At 49.4% G+C, this 18,933-nt stretch overlaps 1 protein-coding gene across 3 annotated transcripts in view; it reads left to right on the top strand.

The window, feature by feature from the left end:
• Ptpmeg (protein tyrosine phosphatase Meg) overlaps window positions 1-18,933 on the top strand; it is a 329,222-nt gene that overhangs the window by 88,014 nt on the left and 222,275 nt on the right. For all 3 annotated transcript variants that reach the window (XM_077698431.1, XM_077698433.1, XM_077698432.1), the window contains one exon: window positions 1,818-1,909. The gene's annotated coding sequence lies outside the window, so the exon portion shown is untranslated. The remainder of the gene's footprint in view (window positions 1-1,817; window positions 1,910-18,933) is intronic.

Raw genomic sequence — 18,933 nt, 5'->3', positions numbered from 1 at the left:
GGAAGACATGCGGACAAACAAGTCAGACTAGCACAAAAATTTCGTAGAAGTATTTTATTTTTATTTTGATATTATTTTTTATTTATTTTGTTTGTATTTTTGGCGAGGCGATTGTACAGTGGCATTGCTACTAAGGCCGCTGTGCAACGCCACCCCGTTACAAAGGGGAAGCCGCTAATCATCATCATCATCATCGAGCGACGTTATTTTCTTGTTTTTCATCGCCGTTTCTCTCTTTTTTTTAAATATATTTCAATAACATATCAATCATTAACTTGTAACATTACTTCTTGTCATCTAAACGCTCGCTGTTTTATGTTTTTATGTTATTTTTCCCGATTTTCGTACCCCTAATCACGAGATTACTCACTCAGCGACCCGGCCCCGGTAAAGTGTGTTTCTGGAACGCCCTCATCTAAAGTGCGTTCATTGCAAAGGGCCATTCGCGTTTGCCGTTTAGCTGCTCCCGCACCCAGTACACTCTGTGGAACTGCATTTAAATAGTCACGTTTGACAGAGGTATCACTTGGCGCTGAAGCGTTAGCTACGGAAGAACTTACTGGTGTCTTGAACGCATTGCATACTATGGCCTGTCCATATTGTATTTTAGCTTTTGAAATAAAAAAAATAAATAAACTGGACGCGTATCTGCTAGCTTCGCTGCGAGTGTCGGCGTCCCTGCCACGTGACACCCTCTCCTCTCTCCCCTCTCACATTCCGTGCTCTTTCCCTCCCGTTTCGCTAATGTCACGATGGATGCAATTGAAGTTTAGGCAAAATGGCACGCCGGAATGAAGCGCGGCACGGCGCCAACAAAAGTTTGTCTTGGTGTTCGCGAGGGCAGTAATTTGGGAGTCCCACAAGGGCCTTTTCCTGTCGAGCGCGAGCTCTCAGGTTCTGGTCTCGGCCACTCTTTTTCCTCTAGTGAAGGTATGTAGGTGAACAACAGGAAACGCCCGTCTGTAGGGTGTATGAGATTTCTGCGCTCACTGGAGATCCCCAGCTGGTCTCGCACTCGCAGCCGCTTATTTTGTGCTCCCGTTTAGCTCTAGTTGTAGTTGCGCCCTTACAAAATCTAAATCCCAGAACGCTAAATGGGATTCGAAGCAGAAAGGGACTACACTATAGATTCATGGCTGGCAAATTATCACCCGCCTGTAAAGCTAACATGGAGTGCCAGCACCCTCTCGCATTATGGCGGGAAAGTCGCTGCTAACATTTCATTCTGTCAACTGGTTCATTTGCAAGTCAGCGCGCTGTTGTAACCAGTTAGTATGCAGTTGAAGGGCGTTCGTTACGTATCAGAGCTATTGTGATTGGGGTTTACTGCCAAAGCACTAGATGGCTTATTGAGCGAGAAAGGCGGTGTCGACGCCTCTAGCAGCGTAACGGTTCGTAGACCAAGTGTCTTCGAAGCGTTCCATCGCGCGAGGCGTTCCATAGCATGCACCTGAAGTAACTCTCCCGTCGTAAACTCTCCCGGTACTCGGCGGCGGGAACGAGTAGCGGCGCAACGCGTGGGAGACAGATCGAAGCCATTCGAAAGCGTTGAGGCGCAACGACCGGATCGCAAAGCTAAAGTATTAAGCGACAACGGGACGAAGAGCTTCGATAACGCGGGGAGGTGAAAGAAAAGCGGATTGGACTTTTTACGCTTTCGCATTCAGAAGCTTTAATAAAAAGTGTCGAGGGTTCCGTGAACTTTTTTCAAGTATACTTCACCACCTTGTCTTTTTTTTTCTCCGTCTGCGTGTGCTTTCTGCCTAAATGTGCGTGTACCTTGTAGTAACTCTTCCCGCCTCCCTCTCTGTGCGCAGGCGCGGTGGTGAGCTGCGGCCGCTGCTGCTCACGGAGGAAGCGCCAGACTGCCCGTGGATGACTGCCCCAGCACGGCGCCCGGCTTCCTCGGGTGAGTGGGCGGCGCCTGCCTCCCGAGACGGAACCCTGACGTGGAACGAGTACGCGGTCATACCCGTTTAGCGCCTAATGTGTGTAATTATTAAGTAGGATCAAGGTCTGTGGCAGAGGTTCAGACTGCCAACCCCTTTATGGTCGTGAAAGGTTGGCGAGGAAGCTACGTACGGTCGCCTGCCTTTACGTCGAGAGCTACTCCCTCTAGTGAAACCTCGATATATCGAACAGCGCGGTGCCCGCGAAATAGTTCGATATAACCAGAATTCGATATATATAATCACGTAGAAAACGCGTCATAAACTGGTGCAAATCAATAAATGAACGAATTGTGCAGTAAATACTCACTTGGTGCTTCAAAGTATTTATTCTTTTGGCTTAAAGTACTGCCACAGGGTAGCTTGGCGTGTTATACTCGACTTCCTCAACGTAGTCCAAACGTTCCGCAAGCGACATGCTGGAGCCTTTTATAGCGCTGCAGTAGCGGTGCGGTAGGGCCACAACCGCTGAAGCCTCGGTCGAAGTCGGGAGCGGAGCACTATCAGCGCTTGCGGGTACAACCTCAGCAGCGCCTTCGTTTGTGCGCTCAGTAGTAACCTCCGCTAGGATCTCGACACCCGTCAACTCTGCCGTCGTACCGGTGCTGTCGTCACCGCCAACTAAGTCATCAATGCACATGCTTCGTGGCTCAGCCCCAACAAAGCGCTCCAGCTGGCCCAGGTTTCTTCAAGCTCGCATTCTTCTTTTGCACCGTCTAATTCAGCTTCGGTGCAACCGATGCGCAGCAGTCGGGAACGCCCATCGCGCCACCGCTATCCTCGAGGGTACTGCGGGATAGCCCGCCGCCTGTCAACAGAGCGCGAGCGGCCTGGGCAGTCTGGGGTGACGGAGTTCGATATACCCATTTCATGTCCGTCCCAGTTCGAAATAAAAAATTAAAAATGCATGTTATTTCCCGCGTAATATAGAAAGTGTTCGATATAGGCAATAATTCGATATACCCGTGTTCGATATATCGAGGTTTGACTGTATTCGAAACGAAAAAAAAAAGGCTGTGCGTGCGTGTGCGCGCGCGTAAAGCACCGAAAAAATTTACAATACACGTGTTATGAGTATAGCTTAGCTCAATTTGCTTCTTTCTCTCTCGCGATCGACTTCAAGTGGAACCTTTTTACCACCCCGCCCGTTATTTTAAGACGTCATTTTACGAGATTATTCTGTGTCCTCGAAACGGCGATGAGACGGGCATGCCCTTCGGTCCCTCGAAGAATCTCCTGCTGGACTATATGAAATAGCTCGTCTCACGTCACGAAAGGACAGAACGAAGGCGGGTTGGGGGTGGAGTCGGAAAAAAAAAAAGAGAATGAAGCCGTCTCGCGGATAGAACGGGCAATGAATTCATCTTCTCACGGGTCGCCCTTTGCGCAGTTGGACAGGTGCGGTTTTAACGGAAATTCGCGCACCACGAAAAATGACTCGGGCCTCAGGAGTTGGAAACCTGTTGATAATTAACAAACGTCAAAAGGAGGATTCAGGTATTGGTAAGGGGGGGGGGGGGGAGGAGGAGGAGGAGGAGGAGGGGTTTAGCGGTCGATGGAAATATCAATCGCCGGGAAGTTTCGTCGTGGATGCGGAGGTTAATTGTTCTCTAAAGCGGAACAGCAGAGGGCCGTAATATTATCCAGCTTGGAACTGCCGAAGGTAAATGTCACAAGTTTTGGGCAGCTGCTGTTGCATTTATATCTTTCTGGGGAATTTTGTCGTGGGTACAATAATTGGCCCGCATTTTTTATGTTTGTGTTAAAAATTTGGCCGACCTTTCTTATGGTTTGCGTTGAAACGGGGGGCCCTTAACAGCTCCATCCTCATGCAGGAAACTTTTTTCTTTATTTCTTTCAAATTTTTTGTTGGTATTAAGAATAGAGAAATAGTTTACTTATACCAAATATACATAACATCTGCAAGGTATACAGAATATAATCCTCAAAAAAAGTCCATCTCTTTTGACGTTCGCGCCAAAAATTTAAAGGCACGCGACACCCGTGTGCACGCAAAAGGAGTGAAAGGGAGTTGTGTTTCGGTAAGGGCATTTCATGCAGCGTTGTGTTGGCATGTTTTAAGCGATGTTGCTTTATTTAAGTATCTAATTAACAAGTCCTGAATGTGTGATGGGAAAACGCCGCTGTGATAGCTCATATATGTGTCTTATTTTGTGCATCGCACGGGTAAAAATAAACTCGCGCGCTAAGTTGAATGTAACAACTTGACAGACCTTCACCGGACCTAAGCAACTACTGAAAAAAGCCTCGGTGTGGCTAAGAGCTACCAGCCGTTTTACTGGTTTCTGTAAAGGCGGTAGGCGCCCAAGCGCTTTCCAGCATTTGTTCTAGAAGGTGTGTTCTTGTCCCCCCCTTTTTGGCTACGCCCAAGTCCGAAGAAAGTCGGCCAGGGGGTGTTTCGTCCGCCCGATTCCTCTGTGATACCTCTTTAATACTATTACTTGTGCCCGGCGACGCCGTCGCAGCGGTTTCAGTGCACACATCGCAAGCGAAAGCGAGCGGTGCGTTGAAACGGGTGCCGTGCCATCCTTACGCTGCCGTTCGGCCTGCGTGTGGTTAGTGGGGCGGCTAACTTCGACGATCAGGCGCAATCTGCGCCCTACTTTCGCCTGGTCTCGTATTACCGAAGTGAGCGGCGCGCCTCACCCCTGCCGTTTGTTCGGCGTGTGGGGAGTACACTGACGGGTAATTCGCAGTGCTGCGCCAGTGCTCTTGTTTTAATGGAGTCGAAACGCAGCCGCCGAGGCCGTAATTCCTGTATTCGTGGAGCCGCACCGTTGGCTACGCGCGGCGTAGGTCCCAGTCTGCTTTGTCTGCGCCCGAATCCGCTCATTAGATGTCGGAGGCCAGAATGCAATGCAGTAATCAAATAAGGCAGAAAGTTGGGTTAGTTTGTTATCTGACTGCATTTTACTAGCGAAAAAGAGACGCGGATGAAGAAGAAGTACACAGAACACTCGCTAGTGTCCTGTGTGCTTCTTATTCGTCCGCGTCTCTTTTTCGCTAATAAAATGCAGTCAAAATAAACGCGGTTGGAAAGCGTGTTGATTTTCAAGGAGAATATGGAGTTCCCATTTTGCTTAGATTTCTGTAGATAATGCAGTTTTATGACTGTTCCCAAAACGTTTTTTCAGGGCTATTTGCTAACTGTAAAGGGGAAGCGCTGCAGCCCCAAATGCTTTACCAATGCTCGTCGTATAAGAAAGGGTTATGGAGTTGACCGTCACCCGATTGCAATTACACAGATTTACACTGGATTGTGTACACAACGCCGCGAACTTGAGTAGAACGGTCTCGGAGCTTCTCCACAGCACCTCGCTGAGCTGCGGGAAAGCCCGCCGCGCGTTTTCTTGCTGCGCGTACTTGTAGAATCCCAACACAATATCTGATGCAAAACTGACCGTAGTGCAAAGTAGTCTTACCCGCTTGGTACGGGGATGCCAGAAAAAGCTGTACGTGATGCCAGAAAAGGGTAATCGAGGCGCATTTGCGAGCCGCTCTTCGTCTTACAGCCCTGCCAAGCTGCAACCTTCCTGTTACGGCTTCGTAATGTTCTGACGTAATACAAGATATGTACATGACTTCACGGTAGATGTATTGCCTTTGATAATTTATGCTGGAGATTAGCTCGAATCGATTTGAGATCGACGTACAACGTTGATGGTGCGCCTGCAGGCAACAACCATTGAAGAGCAATCAGAGGGGAAATCGAGGATTGTAGAACGGACGTTATGCCTCTCGCGCAGCTCTACGGCACTAGGGTTCCGTCCTGCCGCGCAGCCGCCGCTGTAGAGGCGCGCAGCGACAACAATGGTCACCGCGTCGTCCTTGACGAGGCGAAGCAGACTGCGCGTCTCTGCGAAGCCCTCCTCTCCCCTCTCGCGGCCGAGAGATGTGACGCTCGATTGATACGCGACTCCTCCTCATCCCCCGATGGAGGAGGACGAGGACGCATATGGCGCGACTACGACGACCCGCTGTCTGCTTCTCCCACTCGGCCCGTCATCTCCGGCCTTCTCGGAACTCGCTCTCGAAAGCGTTCCCTTCTAACGTGAACGCCACGGTGGCGGTGAAGGCGAGACGTACGCGTCACTGCCATGGGACAAGGTCGCGGTCTCCTCGTTTTCTTTTTTTTTTTTTTATTTTTTTGCCTGCCGGCCGGATACGCAGGCGCCAGCCTTGCTTGTATTTTTTAATCATTATTTCGTGAGGGTATTGCAAAGCGCTTTGGTGTAATCTCTCCTTTTGTTTCGCAGGATTACGCAATCTTTCTCTCTCATTGTTTCATTGGTGGTGACACACAAAGTCTGACAGAACAAGAAGGCATAAGCGGATTTTGTACTACTCTCTCTCTCTCTCTCTCTCTCTCTCTCTCTCTCTCTCTCTCTCTCTCTCTCTCTCTCTCATCTGTGCGTGTGAAGGCGGGGTATTTGCCCTGTAAGGCGAAATCGGTCGCTTAGAAGAAATGCCAGTTTTCAGCGCTGCGGGGGACTACTGTGTAGGTGGAGTCTTTCCATTGTTGCCATCAGCGGGGGGCTTTCCAGAACGTAGAGGGTGTATTTAATGTAGAGGCTATTGTGACCGAGCCCTGTGCCCGTCGACGGGCCGCGACGTGACAGAGTGACTGGCCAGCTTCTTGCGTGCGGGTTGAGCTCGTTTGGTCACCGAAGAGCCAGGGGCCGACTTGGAACAGTTTCCTTTTTTTTTTTTAATATCGAGGTTATCCCCTTCAAAAGTAATCTTTGTGGGATGCGACACATGAATGGACAAGTCATTTTTTGTTGTTGTTGCACAGTCCTGATGGTTTTAATGGAATATTATCCAGAGCTTCAAGATGGCACCCTTTTAAATTCATGCTTGAACCGGGGAGATAAAATGAATTTGCAGGGACTGAGGGACAGTTTCTGCGCGTGTGTATGCGCCGCCATTATGTTCTCGCATTTTGTGTTCATAGCACTTTCTCTGAAAAGGGATTACCCACGCGATCCCCCCCCTTGTTTTACGGCCAGAAGCTTTGGTCGAACCTTTGTCGGTTCTTACGGTTTGCAGGGGGCTAAGAGAAAAAAATCAATCACTTTATACCTTCCATACGTCCTTTCTGACCCTAGCTCCCCGAGGCATCCCTTGACTCGTAACTGCGCATATAAACAAAATGCTCTCTCCAAAGCTTGTCTCGCGCCTAATGAAATAAGGCCCATTTGAACAGCATGCTGATGTAGCCACGCGGGACATAGGCAGCCAACAAACGGCGGGTTTAAAGGAGCCATGAAGAGAAAACACAAGTTTGGTTCATTCGAAAGATTGCCTCGTTAGAACCATAACGACACCACTTATAACGCAAACTTCGCTCAAATAAGCTACATAATTAGGAAAAACGGGAATGGTCATGCGACCCACCAGCTCATTTCCCGCAACAGAACCTATGCCGTCACATGGGCTAAGCTCTGCGATTGGCGGAGGCCGGCAAAAGCAAACGCATGTTAGGCAGGGCTTACAGTTTGCATAGCGAGCTAAATGCCCGTGAAACATACTGCACATTCTTTTTATGACAAAGAACGGTGGAGTAAACGGTTGAAGTTCCGAACGAACACGCAAGCCTGTGCGCCAATGCGTACGAAACAACCGCCTGGCCGAGCTCGACATCTCGCCGTCGCGCAGACGAATTTTCGGGTTCGAAGCGCTCTGACCTTGGAGGAAAAATGCCGTAAACACCGCGCATTAACGCTCGTATCTTTCTGGTCGAAGCAGAGAGCTCGCGCGAACGGCTTTCCATACACGACACCGGCTAACTGGCATAAGCGATACTGCTACTGAAGTTGAACTATTATTAACCGTAATAAAAATACGGCACATACGTACCAGTCTGTATTCGTCCGTGGCGACGGCGCTGACGAGGCAGCGGTGCCGACGGCAGGGCGTTCGTCTGTTGTGGCTATCGCGGAATGGTCGCTTTCCCGTCCACCGCGTATCCCACAACTCTTGCCGCTCGTGCACTTAGAAGCGTTGAGCGTTCAAGTGGTGTAAGGTTGTTAAATGCAAGCCCGAGCTCCTCGGCGAGAGTTTTGTTCTCCGGATCAGGCGATTCCATGACTAGGGCTGCGGGTGCACTAGGTTTTACTAGTATTTTTAAAATGGCCGCCGTCTCGATCGAACTGCGTGTGGGTGCTATATGGAGTCGACATACTAAGTATCTGTTTCATGGACCGGCGCTATGACGCCATTGTACACGTCACGGAATGTTCAATTTTAGCGGGAGATTTAAAATTTTGGCTTAAATTGCCTTATTTCTCAGTGAATAAAGCATCATTTGCTTCCGGGAAAGCGCTTAGGGTTACTATGAAACACCTAATCTTTCGAATAAAACAAACTTTTGTTTTCTCTTCATGGCTCCCTTTAAGTCAGTTCTCTCTCTCTCTCTCTCTCTCTCTCTCTGTCTCTCTCTCTCTCTCTCTCTCTCTCTCTCTCTCTCTCTCACACCCCCCTCCTCATCCGGGTGGTGACCGCAGCATTAGTTGCCCCCAATGATATCCTTGTTGCGGCGGCCTAACGACCGGCCAGCGCGCCCCCCGTCGTTCTGGGGGGCGATTCTCGTTTAATTATTCCGCGCGTTCCCTCATCAAACCGTCGTTTGGAGCGGGCTGACTGCTCTCTCCCTTCCGCGTCAGGCCGAGGGGAAAGAGAGTGTGCAAGCCGCAGAGGTCGATCGGGAGAGAGGGCGCTCGCGCCCCTGCGTTGTCAGGTGCATAGCTGCCCTGCTTGCAGGGATGAGGATTCCGCTAGTTAAAAATTTAGAAACCTCTGGTTGCGTGAATAGTTAACCGCGGGTGGATGGCTGGCCTATATGTACGAGCGAGGCCTCCGTACGTGTTTTGTCACATTTCATTGAACGGATAAACTCATTCTGGTTGTGCGTCGACGCTCCCCCCCCCCCCCTTTCATATCCTCCCACACGTAGTAGTAGTTTTGGTCCCTTAATGCGCGCCTTAATGGGCACCTTTCAGTTATAAGCGGTTTTTTTTCCCTAACGACTCATAACTGTCGTTTTGCCGCGAGACAGGGATAGAGATTTTTAATTAATACTAGAGGCGATTAAAACTGGAAGTTTGGCGGATTATATCTTGCTATCTAGCCGCTATAGATAATCCTTGGCCGGTCTTCCTGCGGTGTCATTTCTGTTCCTGCAAGGGAACAATGGATGACTACGAGTAGAACGTGGCCAATCGAAACAAAGAACAAGGGGGGGGGGGGAGAGAGAGAGAGAGAGAGAGAGAGAGAGAGAGAGAGAGAGAGAGAGAGAGAGAGAGAGAGAGAGAGAGAGAGAGAGAGATCCTTAATGGGCAGGCGAGGTGAGCAAGACTACCCGCTTGACTTGCTACACCAGATAGGGGTGGAGGTGATATGCAAAGATATGAGGCTCTCACATACACGTGACTGCTCAGACACACCGACGTTAAGAGCGCCTTTGTTGAAAGACATGCCATTCCTGTTGTGAGCCACGGCCCAAGAAGACCCCACTCCGCACAGAGATCTGGGCGGACACGGGTAGGCCCAGACAAAGCTTAATGGTGGTGCGTTCGAGCGCGTAGCGAGGACATTCCGCAGTAAATGTGCCTAGTAGCAGCACTAGTTAACCGCAGCAGTAATAGTTGGCAGTGTAATGTTGGAGTAAATGTGCCTAGTAGCAGCACTAGTTAACCGCAGCAGTAATAGTTGGCAGTGTAATGTTGGAGCCATACTTCGCGAAAGTTTCCGACCCTTATCATGGTAAATAAAGTTGGTCTCATCGAGCGCTCGGGTGAGCGTGGCAGCCAAGAAATTCGGGTGGAACAGTGCGCTTAATGCTCGCTCACGTCGCTTCAGGCGCACCTAAGTTTACTGGGAGGACGCCGAACGGGATGAGCCTCCATATCTTATCTTTTCCGAGAAAGTGAATTTAGCAGCGTGGCCACCCTCCGGACGGCCTCACAATCGATTCAGCGTTGTTTCGGGCACCCCGCACGTCCCCTGAGTATTGATCACTATTGCGGTTACTGCGGTTGAGCAACCACGTGATGAATCCTTACCCGAGGTTCCGCCACGAGCCCAGTTTTGTGTGACAATGGCCCTGCCCATTTGTACTGCATCTCATACGTGTCGTCATCCTGCATAAAGGAGAAACGAGAATGGACGCCGGAGTTGGAGAAAGCGCTGCCTTCGTCTCAGACATTTCTTGTCTAGCGTACGTTGCCCCGCCTAGATTTCCCGCCTGTGCGCGTCGCTTGGCGGGCAAAGTCTTCATTTTATAGAACGCAAAATGAGTCAAATATCATTTGCTTTTCCATTGCCCGAGTCCCGTATTCCAGACAAGAAGGAAGTACGACCGTTTCTACACTGGGATGGAAATTGTAGCTGTCAGCTTGGCAGAACCCTCTTAGGATACCGTTGGCTCTGCGTGCGATTGACAATTAGTGCAATTTTTTTTCCAGTTTCAGCGATGCCTACCAAAGCCAACTGAGGGTGTCCTTCACCGACTACGCCTGAACGTTGCCTTCACTTACCGTTTTCTGTTTAAAGGGACCCTGCAACACTTTCCATAAACGCTTTCACTCTTTCCTTCACGTCCGGAAGCACTGCGAAAGCTACAGTAATCGCCAGCAGGGAGCGGCACTGTGTTATTTGCTCGGCGCACCGGAAACGCCTTCCGTTTCTGCTGTGTTTTTGTGGCTTTATTTTTAAAGTTGCGATCGAAAAGCATTCATTGCTGCAACTGAAGGAAAACCGGCGAACAGCCGCTACATGGCCCCAGTGACGTAATTAGGGCCGTCTAAGAACGTCAAGACGGGGAAAGAGGGAAAAATCTTTTGAGCGAGTTTCCAAGTTATCTGATGAGCATAGAGCAGTAATTTTCGGCTGAGGTATTTTGCGACCCCCTAATCTAAGTACTGGGCGTGTTGGGTGACTACGTTCTGCAAGCATTGAAGATTTCAAAAAAAAAAGTTGAAAAAAGAGCGTTGCAGGGTCCCTTTAAGATAGGCTGGGTGGACTCGCCATTGTACTCTGTGAAAGAAGACATCCGGCGTGTCTTGGTCTACTGCCTGCTGCGTGCAACCCAACGCGAAACAGCGAAAAGAACTCTTGTGCGACTCCTACGCGGAAACTCTTTAGTACTGCATCACTTTGTTGGTCCGTGGCAAAATCACGCTGACGCGGCGAAAGGGACAAAGGCTCTTTTAACTTTTAACACTAAACTTTTTTTCCCCGGATACACGAAGATATCGCTGACGTCATATCCGTCACGGAAGTGACGCCAGTACAACGAAGCAAGCGACCTGTAAAGGGTGCACCCCTGCACACAGGGTCTTCTTGTGGGGAAGCAACTTTTATTACTAAAGAGTACGTTATACTTGGGATTGTTCGTTGTCGGGTGTTATATTTTAACACGAGTCTTTTATGCCGCGACACCCCAAGATTTCACTGACGTCATATCCGCGCAAATGACTCCAGTACACCTTTGCCGAAGCGACCCGCCAGCAGAACGTCGCTCGCTAAGCACACCCACAAGACAGCCGCGGAGCCGCAAATCATGCTCAGCTGTAAATTTCGCTATTCGCTGCACATTTCACTTTCGTGTTTTACTGGTTCCTATGACAGAAGAATCAGCCACATTTTGTAGATGCAGAGCATCTCATTCACTTGCCTTGTCCCTCCGGCGTCGTCGTCGGCGTTGTCCGCCCCTCCCCCATTCTCCTCGCCGCGCCAGCTGCGCTCTCCGCCGCTCACCCCCTCTCCTCTCCGATAGCGAACACTCTCTCGCGAGGGGCATTGGATTGGATTCGCTTGGATTGGATTGGATTTGCATTGGATTGGATTAAAGTGAATTGTGTTGCGTCATAGCCGCGGCACGTTGCGTCATAGCCGCGGCAGACGCGCTGGGGCCGGCGCATGTGCAGTACTCTCTCTTCCGCGGTTTCCTCTCCTTCGGGCGCGCTGCGCATATAACCGGTGTGCCGTTCTCCGGCGAAGCAACATCCACGCTTGGCTCAAACACCTAGAGTCCACGCCGCTTTACAAGTACGCCAACGTCGTCATCGACTGGCACCGGCTTACGCAGTCCCCTCAACGTTATGCGCGCTATAAAACTTGGTCCCTTCGCCGCTCCGCCTATGCGTCGCATCTACACAGGGGTTCCCGCGAGGGGAGGTGGGAGTTTTTATCTGACTCGGGATTGGTCGAGGTTCTTTAAACTTGAAATCCTCAGGTTTATTTTCCTAATGCTGTAATTTTTTTTCTACGTTCCGAACTAATTTCCTTTTCTTCTTCTCATTCATTGTTACTACGTGCTCCTTTCCACTTTCCCTTCTTTTTTCGCCTCGATCTGAAGTTGCAAGCCCCGCCGTGTGTGGGGCTAACCTCTTCAGTGTTCATTAAAGCTCTCTCTCTCTCTCTCTCTCTCTCTCTCTCTCTCTCTCTCTCTCTCTCTCTCTCTCTCTCTCTCTCTCTCTCTCTCTCTCTCTGTATGTGTGCACGATTCGGCGGCGGTCGCCTATTTTGTGCGCAAGCTAAGTTCAACGCCTCTCACCACAGCCTTGTTTCATTTTTTTTTGTTTTGTTATTGTCTCGCGGGACCTGAAAATCTACCTTTTGCAGTCGGCACGAGAGCGTGCCTAACGAAGCGTTACTCTGGCTCAACCTTTAGTTGTTCCAAGAAGGGCTTGTTGCGGCAATGTTGCTTGTTATCTGGAAGAAATTGCTTGGGCAAGCGAAAAAACGCGAAAAATAATGGGCATGCACTAAATAATGGTTTCCGTTTATATTTTCTCACCGCTGTCGTTTTTTTTTATTTTTCTTACGACACGTAAGACACGCCGCGTCGAATGCTTGTAGGGGAGGTGACTTAAAAACGGGACTCGGGTAGGAGGAGAGGGGCATGCACTGTCTATCGCTGATTTTAGAGCGAAAGCTGTATTACTCCGGTATACAAATCCGGAAAATAGCTTGTAGCGTCCATCTGACCTTCAAACTCGGCCAAGGTCAAGCCACTGCCTCGTGCGGTTGCGCAGTGAAGGCGTATAATTGGCTCGTTCGTTCCGAAGGGAAGGGTGCGGAGGGGGTGATAGGGGGAAAGAGTAAGGGTGCGTGGCATCATACAATGGTAGGATAAGGCGGTTGCATCCTGGCTCACCGCTCGTTCGCGTCTTATAGCGCCGAGAGAGGGAAAGAGAGACAGAGAAAAACACAACTTTATTGTATGCCCGGTATGAGGTCGAGGAAAAAGGAAGAGGTTGGAGATCCTCCTTACTCCTCTTGACCATTTTATGCGGCAGTCGGGAGTCCTTGGACCCTGGCGGCGTCTTCAGCCATCCGTACGAGTCGAGCAGCCACCGTGTTTGACTTGCGGTGCAATTTGTGTGTGCGTTCAGTGCGCGTTCGCGGCGCGGAAACCGAGCTTTCGTTCGACAAACTTGCTTTCACCGCCATCAACCACGGAAAAGTTTTGCAACAGCGGAACTGTTTAATCGTTCTTTTGTCCGTGTGTATTTTTAATAGGAGCTTCCGCTCGGCAAAATGGAGAGGGGAAAAATGCTAGGCCGCGAAGTGTTAGGGAGAGGAGGCAAGGAGCCCACGAGAAAGTGTTGGGAATGCGCGCTTCAAGTAAAGAAAAACGCTTCCCGGGATCGGAATCGAACCTCCATTCGAAACCTGTGTCCAATGGAAACCGGTGTCAATACGATTGCGCTATCTTCGCATTCGGGGCGCACAGCGTTTGCGCTCGTCCGCGCACCCAGAAACAGTGCCTTTTTTTTTATGGTTTTCTCAAGTGTGTGCCCTGCAATTGATCACATACCAACCTCAACAACACCTGGAGGCCACTCGAGTGAAATATCATTGACTACAAGCCGCACGAACCCATCAACCAAACCAAAACGGACTGTACCCCGGAACCTTTCGCCTATGTTTTGCGTCACAAAAACAGTCAGAACTGCCTGTATGCCCGTGAGCCGTGAAAATCTTCAGTTCACCGAGGACCACTGTCGCCTAAGGCAGCTCCAGTGAGTAAAATCTCCCGCTCAAAGCGACACCTTTCGTCAGCTGGCCGAAACCTGCTAAAGTACCCCAGTCTCAACGAAAAGTCATCCCGTGGAAATTCAAAACAGTAGATGGAATGTAGATGACTCCACCTCACAACCCATTCATGTAGCTCGAAAAAGTTCTACCCAACACCTGGGCAACTGCTGTTCTGGCCCTGCTCGTAGAAATTGCACATCGAACGAAGAAAACCGTGCAAACCACGTCAGAACGTGGCCCGTATATGTAGGCAGTCATTTTATAAGGACAGCAGCCCAGTGGTTATAGACCGAAAAAACCAAATGCACCAAATATAGCGGATTTTGCCAAAAACGTTTCAAAACGTGATTTCAATTTCCGGGACCAAAAACAGTAGCCAAACCAATGTTAAAACCAAGGTTCCCAACAAAAAGGAACCGCCAATTTTGGCTGTAAACTAGGAACCTGCTAACGATCAGTACTAGGCCGAGTAAGTCCGATGAACGATGACGCGAACGAAGGAAAAATGCAAGAAAAACGCGTATCAAACAGGGAAAAAAACTTCACAGAAAGAAAAGCGAAGGCACAATGAGCGAAGAACCTTCAGATCCTGCCTCGGACTCTGAAGAGGATTCTAAAGAAGTGCTTCTTTCCGAGACAGACAAAGCAAAAAAGCTGGAACAAGTGCAGGGATGCAAACTTCCCTTCACAAACGCAATCCCAACAGATGGCTCTGCATCGGAATGCGGCTTCCCAGTACAACAGTCGACAATGAGTAAAATCACTGAAGAGTGTGAAGACGATTTCCCTAGCCTCCAACAAGCACTCACAAATTATCCAGGCAAGGATGATTCTCTTCTGGCCATGCTGGAGAAGAGCGATCGCAGATTCTTTAAGTGTTTGATGTCGATCTCAAACAAGTGCCAAGAACAAGAAGTCCGCAAAGACCTGGACTTTCTACTTACAGAATACACCAGAGTGAAGACGATTGCGCTTGAAGCAAACCAAGAACTTAAAGTTGCACAAGGGGAGGTCAAGGGTCTCAGGGAGGAGCATGCCATTATCCCAGGAGCTCCCATATGGCCCAAGAAAGAATTCCCAAAGTCTGAGCCAGACAAACCTGCAACAAGGGAGAAAACGAAAACTGCACTTGTAGTGCAGTCAAACCTTCCTTCCGTGAAGGTAATTGAGGAAATTAAGAAGTCCATTGACCCCGCGGACATAGGCGTTAAGGATGTTAATATCAGGCCGTCAAGAGAAGGGGTAGTCATCTCTGCCAGTTGTAAAACAGGAATAGACAGACTTGACGAAATTATCAAGACACATGACAGCTTGAAAAAAAAAAAACTTTACGACAAAAGTCCCGAAGGCAAAGCTTCCAGAAATCAAAATAGTTGGCATAGAAGAGGACATCGAGACAGACTCCATCCCACAACGTCTCATCAAGCAAAACCATCTCGACTGCTCGGAGGAGGATCTAAAGGTCAAGGCATCGTGGAAAGGAAAACATGGCAACACAGTCATACTCCAAATCAAGAAAAAAGCATATAATGCACTGCTGGGTAAAAGTCATCTGAACATTTCGTGGACACGGTGTCGTTTCTTTGATAACACATTCTTCCCACGCTGCAGCAATTGTTCAGTCTACGGCCACCTGGAGAAATACTGCAGCTCATCAGTGCTCCAGGTGCGACGACGACCACCATTACGAAGGCTGCACCAGGCCTCCCTCCTGCTGGGTGTTCAAGAAGCACAACTACGACAGCGGCGGGGACATTGACACGCGCCATGCATTCTCCTCCCGCGACTGCCCGACTTACCTTCGGCGCGTCGCGGAGGCCGAACGCATCTTCTTGTCAATGTGTGAGTAGGATGTACGTGCTATTGCTGCAGTGACTATAGCTTCTAATTTTGAACGATGGAAAAGGACAGAGCGAAAAAGCACAAAAACGCGAAATATGTCCGGAAAGTGGCATTTGGGGCTCTGGACAGGAAAGTACTGACTGCAGTATTAGAGAAAACTTGACAAATTCCCTGTCATTATGACACTTACGGAAAGCGGTAAATCTTATTATGACATTGACAGTTTTTCCGAAGCGTTCACCGGTTGTCGTAAACTAGCGTTGATGCACATAAATGCCAGGAGCATGAGAAACAAGCTAGATGACATTAATATCTTCTTTGCAACAATTAAACCTGAACTTGATCTGGTGTGCTTTTCGGAAACTTGGTTGACGAAACATGATGCGATTCCATTCTTTAATGGATACCGATCTAAACACCTTTTCAGACAGGCCAGGAGGGGGGGGGGGGGGGTGGAGTTGCAATTTACCTTAAATAATCCATACCGTATACGGTCATTGACCACTTTTCTAGGAGTAATAACGACGTTGAGTGCTTAACAATTCGTTTGGGAAAGACCACAGTGTCTATGGTCTATAGACCACCAAATGGTGACAGGCAAAGCTTTAGCCTTTTTCTTGAACGACTCCTTCAGTTTGGTAGCAGTAATAACAGCTCTTGTATTATTATGGGGGATATCAATATAGACATGAGTTCAGCGGATAAGGGGTCTCTGGAAATAAAAAACGTACTGGCATGCCATGCTTTCACAAATCTCGTAGCACTGCCGACTAGGGTATCTTCTGGTAGTGCTACCCTGCTAGATATCTGTTTTTCTAATATCAACATCGATGAGATTCAGGCTGGCGTGCTTTCCGCTGATCTTAGCGATCATTTACCAGTGTTTTGCTTTGCCAACACAAAGGTTACTACAAGCGGCAATACTTGTGACAGAAATTATCGGCGTAGAATAACTAGTTCGGGACTGCAGCAGTTTAGAGACCTTGTCAGAGTTTTCGACTGGAAGGAAGTTTTCGCTCAAAACGACTCCAACAAAGCTTATGGCCTATTTTTGAGGTACATACTGGCGTGCTACGACTTAGCGTTTCAACCAGTGGCACAACAAAGAAATTCTCGAAAGGTGCGAAAGCCCTGGATAGATCAACAACTTCTTAAACGAATTAAAAAGAAAAACTCAATGTATCACTCTTTTGTGTGAACCCGTGACCCTAACCTGCTTCTAGAATTCAAAAAATATAGAAACAAACTGCAGAGCGACCTGAAAACGGCCAAGCTCAGATACTATGAACGCCTCTTCGAGGATATACGTAACGATCCAAAAAAGATATGGGAAACAGTGAATGGGATAACGGGCCGCAAGAAGAGCACGCAGTCGCATGTTGCTCGCTTGAACGGTAGGCGGGTAGAATCGGCCGAAATGGCAATCGCAATGAATAGGCATTTCATCAAAGCAGGGGCTTACATTTCGGAGGTCGATGAAGATAAACGTAGCGCTATACTGGAACAGCCACAATTTCCAAACTCTATCTTTTTTAAGTCCGACAAACGCGAGTGAGGTGCAAACTTTTATTCTTAAACTTAAAAACAACGTCGCATCTGGCATCGATGGTATTGCTCCACTTCCTGTTAAACACATTGGAAGAAGAGGAAGAAGACGCGTTCGGCCGGCTGCGCTTGTTTCTCCTTGCAGTTCATTTTAAATAAGTTTCAACGTTTTGCGTGTCGAATTCGGTACGTCACATCAGTCAAGGACATGTTTCCTGCGGCGGGCGCAGCCCCGCCAGGGCTGCCGCCGGGCTCGCCTCCTAGTATGCTGCCAAGTGCTACGTCTGATGTCACCTCTCTGGCCCCGTTCCGGAGGCTGCTACCGGTCACCTGAAGATGAACCCCTCTCATCAGGCAACCTCCGAAACGGCTTCTGAACACGCTCCTAACGTCTCTGAAGACGCCCCTAGCGCCTCCTCATTGGAATCGTCGCCGATACCAGCTGGTCAGGCAAGTCCCCTCTCATCTCCTTGCCCTTCTGATCAACCGCTGCCGGACGATGAGGATGCCTTCTCAGACATGACAGATGCAACCTCTGCCACAATTATTTATGCTCAAGAAAACTCGAGGAGTACGGACGAGCAAGAAAATTTCCAGACCGTGATGCCTCCTAAACGGCGACGTGGCTCTAAGAGACAGCATTTGACTCTCAGCTGCCAGCCTATCATTAAATTTCCGAAGCACGGGCGTATAGTAATTCTCAAACCCACAAAGGCGGAGAGCGTCATTACCCGTTTCAACCCGCTCGCTCTGAAAAGTGGCCTCGAGTCTATGGCACCAGATGGAGTCCTTCAAGTAAGGCCAAACTATCGGCTCAACCTTCTAGCAGTGGACACGCGAAACGCTGACGCTACTGCCCGTCTCCTGAAAATAAAAACCATTCAGGGCATCCCTATTCAGGCGTATGAGCCTCGCTCGAGTGAGTGCGGAGCAGGAGTGATCAGAGATGTTCCAGTTGATCTGTCGGAGCCTGAAATCCTCGTAGCTCTGCGTCAGAAAACCCCTGTCAAATCTGTGCGTCGTCTAGGCAAGTTATCCAAGAGCGTGCGGATTGTATTTGCCACTGAAATAGCGCCTGAACACGTTTTCCTAGGTTACACGCGCTACCGCGTATATCCTTATGTTGAGACGCCCAGGCAATGCACTAAGTGCCAGCGTTTTGGCCACGTGGCAACCATGTGTAGACTTCCGAGCCGCTGTGCTCGGTGCAGTGGCAGTCACGAAAGTTCTGCGTGTGACGCTGATAATCTTCGGTGCCCCAACTGTGGGAACAGTCACGAGTCGACGTTTGCCCGCTGTCCGGTCCTTCGGAAAGAGAAGGCCATACACAAGCTTAATGGGGACAAAAACATTGACTACAAGTCAGCGAAGGCGACCCTGCATGATCAGCGGGGGAAGGGTGCTGCCTGGAAAAAGTCCTCTTCAGGAACCCAGAAGGCCGCCAAAAGGCAACCGCCAGCCTCCAACACTTCAGATGCAAGCTTCGGCGATGACTTCCCGCCCCTGCCTGCTTGCGGAGCCGTGAAACCTG

This window comes from Haemaphysalis longicornis, unplaced genomic scaffold (genome assembly GCF_048455015.1).
Source record: "Haemaphysalis longicornis isolate Haplotype H1 unplaced genomic scaffold, Haemaphysalis longicornis Haplotype H1 scaffold_2, whole genome shotgun sequence".
NCBI lineage: Eukaryota > Metazoa > Arthropoda > Arachnida > Ixodida > Ixodidae > Haemaphysalis > Haemaphysalis longicornis.
The sequence above is the reverse complement of the archived record's forward strand: the minus strand, read 5'-3'. Positions and strand labels throughout refer to the sequence as shown.